Genomic DNA, 8,499 nt, shown 5'->3' on the forward strand with positions numbered 1-8,499 from the left:
ACAAGGCAGGATGGATCCATGCTTTCATGATGTTGATGCCAAATTCTGACCCGACCATCCGAATGTGGAAGTAGAAATGCAGTATCATCAGAGCAGGCAATGTTTTTCCAATCTTCTATTGTCCAGTGTTGGTGAGTCTGTGTGAATTGTAGCCTCAGTTTCCTGTTTTTAGCTGACAGGAGTGACACCCGGTGTGATCTTCTGCTGCTGTAGCCCATCCTCCTCAAGGTTGGTCGTGTTGTGTGTTCAGAGATGCTCTTCTGCAGACCTCGGTTGTAACGAGTGCTTATTTGAGTTACTGTTGCCTTTCTATCAGCTGGAACCAGTCTGGCCATTCTCCTCTAGCATCAACAAGGCATTTGCACCCACAGAACTGCCGCTCACTGCATATTTTCTCTTTTTCAGATCATTCTCTGTAGATCCTAGAGATGGTTGTGTGTGAAAATCCCAGTAGATCAGCAGTTTCTGAAATACTCAGACCAGCCCGTCTGGCACCAACAACCATGCCACATTCAAAGTCATTTAAATCAACTTTCTTCCTCATTCTGATGCTTGGTTTGAACAGCAGCAGATCGTCTTGACCATGTCTACATGCCTAAATGCATTAAGTTGCTGCCATGTGATTGGCTGATTAGAAATTTGCATTAACAAGCAGTTGAACAGTCAGTTGGAGGTCATTATTATAATACTATATATTATATTGACTATTTTAAATAAACCCTATTCCTTTGAACGTTCTATCGAATAAAGATTCTTTAAAGGGCACCGGGTCACCTATGGTGAAAAATCTACTTTTCAAGCTGTTTGGACAGACATGTGTGTTGGTACAGTGTATAGACCATCATATTGGGGTGATATAAACACACCCAGTCCTTCACTTTAACAACATAAAAACGGTGGACCAATTGGATCGGTTTTCAGAGCGACCGCAACTTGACGTAGGAGTGCGGTCCCCCCGCCCACCAATATTGATTGACAGTCGCGCCTTAACAAATCCTCAGTTTGTCATTTCCCGTTTGCCATTTTCAGCGTGTGAGTCAAAGCGATGTCACCAAAAGAAGACCCTTGCTCTGTTTTTTAGATGAAAGGCTCATTGGGCTCAACACAAGATTAACATTCACCACATGATCGCTCCAATCAGAATTATTGTTTGTAACTTTAGGTAGGTTTGCAAACATGTACTTTTCATTGCGTCTTCATTAAACTTAAGCCGTTTGCATTTCTCGAGGTCACAGAAGCTCCCTGTGAGTGTGATCTTAACTAGGTGCAGCAGGAAAGTGCGAGCGCGTTGCCTCGCGTGCGCATCCCTCCATTGGAAATAAAATAACGAACTTGCCTGCAGGTCGCAAACCAGAAGCGCCGCTCGGCTACGCGCAGAGTCGTGCCACACAGCGCCATGCATTTTAGAGTTCTAAACATAGTTTTCTATCAGGGTACACACACCGGCACTTCAAGTCGGCGGCTGTCCGCGGAGCCCAGACATGACCCAGGACACTGTTCATATTTCTACCGCACCACAGAGCGCCATCTGAATAGTTTCATTTCGTGTCTGTTGTGCCGTGTCGCGGCTCCGAGCAGCGCATCTGTTGCCTCAGTCAAAGTTAATTCAGTGTGCCTGGTTATTAGTCTCTGTGTTCAAGCTCGGAACTAGGACACAGTTGGCTGTAAAACTATACAGAGACAAAAATGATTGTGTACTCTCTGCTTGGTCTGTGTCCGAGTCGTACATGTACGGCTGAATGCTGATCCTCTCACTCATGTTGCTTCTCTCTGTCTGCCTGTCTGTTGCACAGAGCGTGGGAGCTCTTGGCTCCGCCCCCTTGTTATTTTGGGCGGGAAGTCATAACAAATTTTCATGTGAAGCAACACGCCCCTAAAACAGCGAGCTGTGTACACGCCCCCAAAATAACACTATAATAAAACAATCTTAATTGTGTTTTAAACTGAACCTAAACTGGCACACTCACAACAACCATAATATTAATATTAAATCTTAAAAAAGGATTAAACTAGGTGCCCTTTAAAATACTGTTTTAAAATTAATTATACTAACACACACTTCTCCATCATTGAATCATTGTATTTGATTTGTATATGATCATGTGACACTGAAGACTGGAGTAATGATGCAGAAATTAAAAAAATAATTGTAGAAAGCAGCTGGGAGAATGCAGCATGGCGGACTGCAGATCAGATGTTTGTCATTGGTGTGCAGTGGCGAGTGTGAGCTGGTTTTCAGCAGTCTGTGAGTCAGTGCTCTTGCATAACCCTCCTCAAACTGGCATCAGGATCTGATGAGCCGGTCTGAAGCTCACATCAAACAGCCAGCCTCAAATCAGCTCGCGCTAAGACTCTTACCGACGGGGTTTTTTTTTTACACACGCAGAGAGAGAAAGAGAATGCAAAATCTAGCCATATTTCAGAGCCGCTGCAGTGAAAAGTGAGAATTGAGTTGATCGAATGACTCTTTAAAATGTCAATTATCAGCTAAAATCACTGCTAATAATGATCGGCTCTTGAGATTGATTGCACACTTTCATTCAACAGAAAAGCATTACAACACACAGATCATTCATTTTCCTTCGGCTTAGTCTTGATTTCAGGGGTCGCCACAGTGGAATGAACCACCAACTATTTCACCATATGTTTAACACAGCGGATGCCCTTCCAGCCACAACTCAGTACTGGGAAACACCCATACACACGCATTCACACACAATTTAGTTCGTCCAATTCACCTATAGCGCATGTGTTTGGACTGTGGGGGAAACTGAAGCACCCGGAGGAAACCCCTGAGAACATGCAAACTCCACATAGAAATGCCAACTGACCCAGCCGGGACTCAAATCAGCGATCTTCTTGCTGTGAGGTGACAGTGCTAAACACTGAGCCCCCATGCTGCCTAAATAAACATTATTACTGAATATTAATTGTGACTTAAAGCAGTTAATAAAGCCATAAGTGCAGCAAATGTGGCCTACATATTATTGTGTATGACAGTGTTCAACATTAAAATGTAAAGTTTGTTTATTTATTTGATTGACTGACAGTGGGAAAAGTTTCCCTGTATGACAGCTGGCTGGATATTTTCATCCGCTTTTGAAACAATGCGTCATACAAATGACAGGTTGGTCTGTTTCCCCTATAGTGCTTAAGAAATAAAGCTACACTTGCCTGAAGATGTAGCCACAGCAACAGTACAGGCAGCTTCAGCACTTCCCATCACAATTAGTAGGTTTAATGTTAATGAAAGTCTCAGTGTGATCAAAAATGCAGTACACTATGTGTAAAGAAAAGTTGTAAAGACCCCACCATAAACTATTCAAGAGTTCACACTTAGCTCATGATTTATACATAGCTTGTTTGGCATGCTGTCCCGGGAGAGAGCCCTGAGCTCAAGGGATCCTCGAGCCCAGGGCTCCCCCCCTTTTGCAGGGCGAGTGGAGATTGAGCTCAGGTCTATCTCAAACTCCCCCGCTGCTGAGGCCAAGGCGAACTTCCTGAGAGTAAGACATTATAAAAAAGGTTTAGGCTCGTTTTATCTATAATATAGAGCACATTTGGATGGTGGGAGGAAACCGGAGAACCCGGGGGAAACCCATGCGGACACGGGGAGAACATGCAAACTCCACACAGAAATACCAGATGGTTCAGCGAGGACCCAACGCCATTGGTATTTTTGCTGTGAGGCAACAGTGCTAGTCACTGAGCCACCGTGCCGCCCATTCTGGATAAAGGAGGAAGAAGGGGAGGAGGGGGGTTTCTTTCAGACGTAGATAGTTGTAGAAAGGAAATGAGGATATATATAGTGATTTGAGATCCTTTGATTGGAGGATCATAATTAGCTAATGTGGACCAGCTGGGTCAATCATGAGCACATGCTCCTCTCGAAATTAGTTTAAAATTAAACTTCACTTAATGCCCATCATGTCATTTATTCAAGCTAATCCAGCTATTTTAATAACTTTTGTTTTCAGATTACATTTTCATTTGTGGTGCCATGAGCTTACACGAGTTACAATTAAATAGACAATTATCAGTGGTCTGTTAAAAATAGGTCTACAATACACTATCTGACAAAAGTCTTGTTGTTGATCCCAGTTGTAAGAGCAACAAATAATAACTTGACTTCTAGTTGATGATTTGTTAAAGTGGCAGAAGGTGGATTTTTCTGATGAATCATCTGTTGAGCTGCATCCCAATCATCACAAATACTGCAGAAGACCCACATGGAGCCAAGATTCTCACAGATCAGTCAAGTTTGGTGAAGGAAAAATCATGGTTTGGGGTTACATTCAGTATGGGGGCTGCGAGAGATCTGCAGAGTGGATGATCAACATCAACAGCCTGAGGTATCAAGACATTTGTGCTGCCCATTACATTACAAACCACAGGAGAGGGACAATTCTCCAGCAGGAAAGCGCTGCTTCTCATACTTCAGCCTCCACATCAAAGCTCCTGAAAGCAAAGAAGGTCAAGCTGCTCCAGGATTGGCCAGCCCAGTCACCAGACATGAACATTATTGAGCATGTTTGGGGTAAGACGGAGGTGGAGGCATTGAAGATGAATCCAAAGACTCTTGATGAGCTCTGGAAGTCCTGCAGGAAAGCTTTCTTTGCCATTTCAGATGACTTTATTAATCAGTGATTTGAGTCATGTCAGAGATGTATGGATGCAGTCCTCCAAGCTCATGATGGAGTCAGACACAATATTCATTCTGTTTCCACTGCAGCAGGACTTTATATTCAATACTGGACAATATTTCTGTTCAGTGACAAGACTTTTGTCTAAGCTAAGTCAGACCTTACTCTCCTAATGAAATCATTCAAAATCAAGGCATGATCATATTTTAATGTGCTCAAATAAGCGTAATCTGGAGGCCTTTCATATAAGCCACTTCTGATACCAAATAATCAACAAGAAGTTAACTTATTATTTGTTCCTCCTAAAACCTGGATAGGCGACAAGACTTTTGTCAGGTAGTGAATATTTCCTGATGGTCAACTTTGCATGAGCAACTAGATATATAGGCTAAATAACAATTTTATATAGATGCAGCTCATATGTCAGAGGTTGAACTGTGGCGAGTACACACATTCACAAACTACACACATAGATATAATTTAATAATGGAAACTTGTCTTTGCAGGCTAATTGTTTTTAGTCCTATCTTGTGATTGCTGCTGCATTGCAGAATGGGATGCCACTTTCCACACCTATAAAAGTGCGCATAACGATGACCAAATAAAACTCATTTGACAAAAAAAAAAAAAGATGTACAGTTGAACAGGCTATATAAAAGCAGTTTTGAATTTTTTAAACACCATTTTAGGGTCAATATTATTAGCCCCTTTAGGCTATATATTTTTTCCGATAGTGTACAGAACAAACCACCGTTATACAATAACTTGCCTAATTACCCTAACCTGCCTAGTTAACCTAATTAACCTAGTTAAGCCTTAAAATGTCACTTTAAGCTGTATAGAAGTGTCTTGAAGAATATCTAGTAAAATATTATTTACAGTCATCATGGCAAAGATAAAATAAATCAGTTATTGGAGATGAGTTATTAAAACTATTATGATTAGAAATGTGTTTAAAAAAGTTTCTTTCCATTAAACAGAAATGGGGAAATAAAATAAACAGGAGGGTGGTTAATAATTCTGACTTCAACTGTGCCGTATATTATTATTTTTTCTTTGCAAACACCCGGTGCTTGTTTAAAAATTCTATTGAAGCTAGATGTTTGAACAGAGCGGTACAATTTCCCATGTGTATAAAGACACCACTGAGATCCATCCGCTCAGAGTCACATGCAACACTCATGATGAGCAAACACTTGAGATCCAGCCGATATGCTTATTTCACGCGGTTGCCATTTTGAAAAACCAAAGCGAGGCTTCGGTGGGAAGAAACCTGGAAGTATAGGAGCAGCACTGTAAACACTGCAGTAACATGCTGTGCACTACAAACCTCCAGCTGTTGCCGAGATTTCAAAATGCAGAAATGGTGTAAACCTCTTTAATATCATTCAGTACGTTTTATTTAAACAATCAAAAGCAATTTAGCATTAAACAACATCACAATCTCTGTAAGAGTAATACGCTTAGGTGTCCTCCTAAGTTTCAGTTCATGGCACCCAGGGCCGGAGTGGGACTCTTTTTCAGCCCTGGAGTTTCAAGCCTCAGACCTGCCCACCTCAGTTCACGACTGACTATATTGAAATAAGATCATTTCCAATTCAGTTACTAATGACACTATCACGTCTTTTTTTGAGAAAACAGCTGCTTTAGAACTTCAAATGTTCAACAACCCTAACAGTATTATATGTCTTAACAATATAAAAAAAAATAATAATAATAATAACATACTCAGACGAGGATCAAACCCAGGTCGACAGCATCGTAATTTAACGTGCTAACCACTGGACCACAACAGCTGTGGTAAAATAATGAATAAGAAGACTGTGGTCAAGTAAATAAATTAATTAATTTAAAAAGTGTACCAGCTGAGAGCAACAGATTCTGGAGCTAGGGACACCGGCCCTCGCGGCAAAAAAATGGACCGGCCCATTGGGAATTCTCCCGGACCTCCCGATTAGCCAATCCGGGCCTGATGGCACCAGTTAAACACGGTGGGGATGCTTTTGACGGTTTTTCTTTTTATTCAGTATTGTAACGAGTCTAATATAGTGAAAGAATCAGTTCATTAACTCAAGTTTGATAAATGGCATGTTAAACGTGTGTTTGGGAAAGAAATTGTTTGCTAACTAGTGCCATTTCCCTTAACGTAGCTGAAAATGAGCTCTGATATCCCTTTTTATTTTCACCATTCATTCAGAACGGACCTCCGGGTCACTCGGAAGGCGGTGAAATGATACATTTGTGTCACTTTCTCTTCGCTGATAAGATATACAGCCAGGTTCCTATGCAACTCCCAACGATACTTCCGGGTTTCTTCCTCAACTTTGCTTTTAATAATGGCGGCCGCGTGAAATCAGTCTATACGAAACAGGCGTTCAAACAGTCGAGCTCTGCTGAAGTCTCAGGCCACTGCTCGTGTGTTTAATGTGTTTGGACTTCATTGATCTGATAGATAAAGGGACAGATTGAGGACTGCAATGCAGACGCTCTGCAGCAGAAGAAGATCATTCTAAACACAGAGATAATCCACTGACAGACACTGATCTTCAGCCTGTTTAACGTACGGTTAAAGTCACTATTACTGCTATGATTTGATTTCTTTTGTGAGTATTTCCCAAGCGAGGAATTTTTCACAGTATTTCCTACTTCCTCAAAGTGCCACCTGAGCAATCACACAGCAGCACATATTTCTTGCTCTAACTGGACAAAACGTTCTCGTATTGTAGGCCACGTCATGTTCCCTAGTGACAAATGAAGGGCACTAGTGAGTGTGATGCAGAGAAATGACATAATATTTCAATGACTGGCTGTTTGATTGTGTGGCCTGAACGCTGCAGGGTTTCTGCACTCTCTCAGAACTCTACAACCATAAATCATAAAGCCTCGACTGCACAGCCCATTTCATCTTCATTTCTGAAGTCAGCACGAGGACACAAGTCACCATGTGCACTATCCTACTATCAGGTTTACTATTCATACTTTTGTTTTGCACAAATCCCTCTCTTAGGCAGCACGGTGGTTCTGTGGTTAGCACTGTCGCCTTACAGCAAGAAAGCCGCTGGTTTGAGCCCCGCTTGGGTCAGTTGGCATTTCTGTGTGGACTTTGCATGTTCTCCCCATGTTGCTGTGGGTTTCCTCCGGGTGCTCCTGTTTCCCCACACAGTCTCAACACATGCGCTATTGGGGAATTGAAGGAACTAAATAGGCCGTAGTGTATGGAGAGTGTATATGCAGCATATGTTTTACACAGTGGATGACCTTCCAGCTGCAAACCATCATTCACAAACAAACACTATGGACAATTTAGCTCACCCAATTCACCTACAGCGCATGTGTTTGGACTGTGGGGGAAACCAGAGCATCCGGAGGAAACCCACACCAACCCGGGGAGAACATGCAAACTCCACACAGAAATGCCAACTGACCCAGCCGGGATTCAAACCAGCGACCTTCTTTCTGTGTGGCAACAATGCTGACCACTGCACCACCGCACTGCCCCTCATAATAAAATGTATTATACTCAACTTTCAACTTTATTATATATTAAAATATAATATATCATTTTCTATTCTGTTTTTGTTTTCATTTGTTTTATGTATTTTATTTTGCTATTGTTCATTATTTTACTTATTACAATAAATTATAAACATTTTAAATAATATTAATATATTTGTTAACCCAAGCGAGGAATTGGGTTCAGTTCACTGCGGTTTTAATTCATCCATCGCTGCTGAATTTAATTTCCTTTTCCTTCAGCCTGCAAGGTCCACATTTAGTTTCAGGCGAGATAAGCCTGGTTTCTGGAAGAAGTGAACTGGAAAGAGAAATGAACAGAGCTAAAGAGACAAAGACAAAT

This window comes from Danio rerio, chromosome 5 (assembly GCF_049306965.1).
Source record: "Danio rerio strain Tuebingen ecotype United States chromosome 5, GRCz12tu, whole genome shotgun sequence".
Lineage (NCBI taxonomy): Eukaryota > Metazoa > Chordata > Actinopteri > Cypriniformes > Danionidae > Danio > Danio rerio.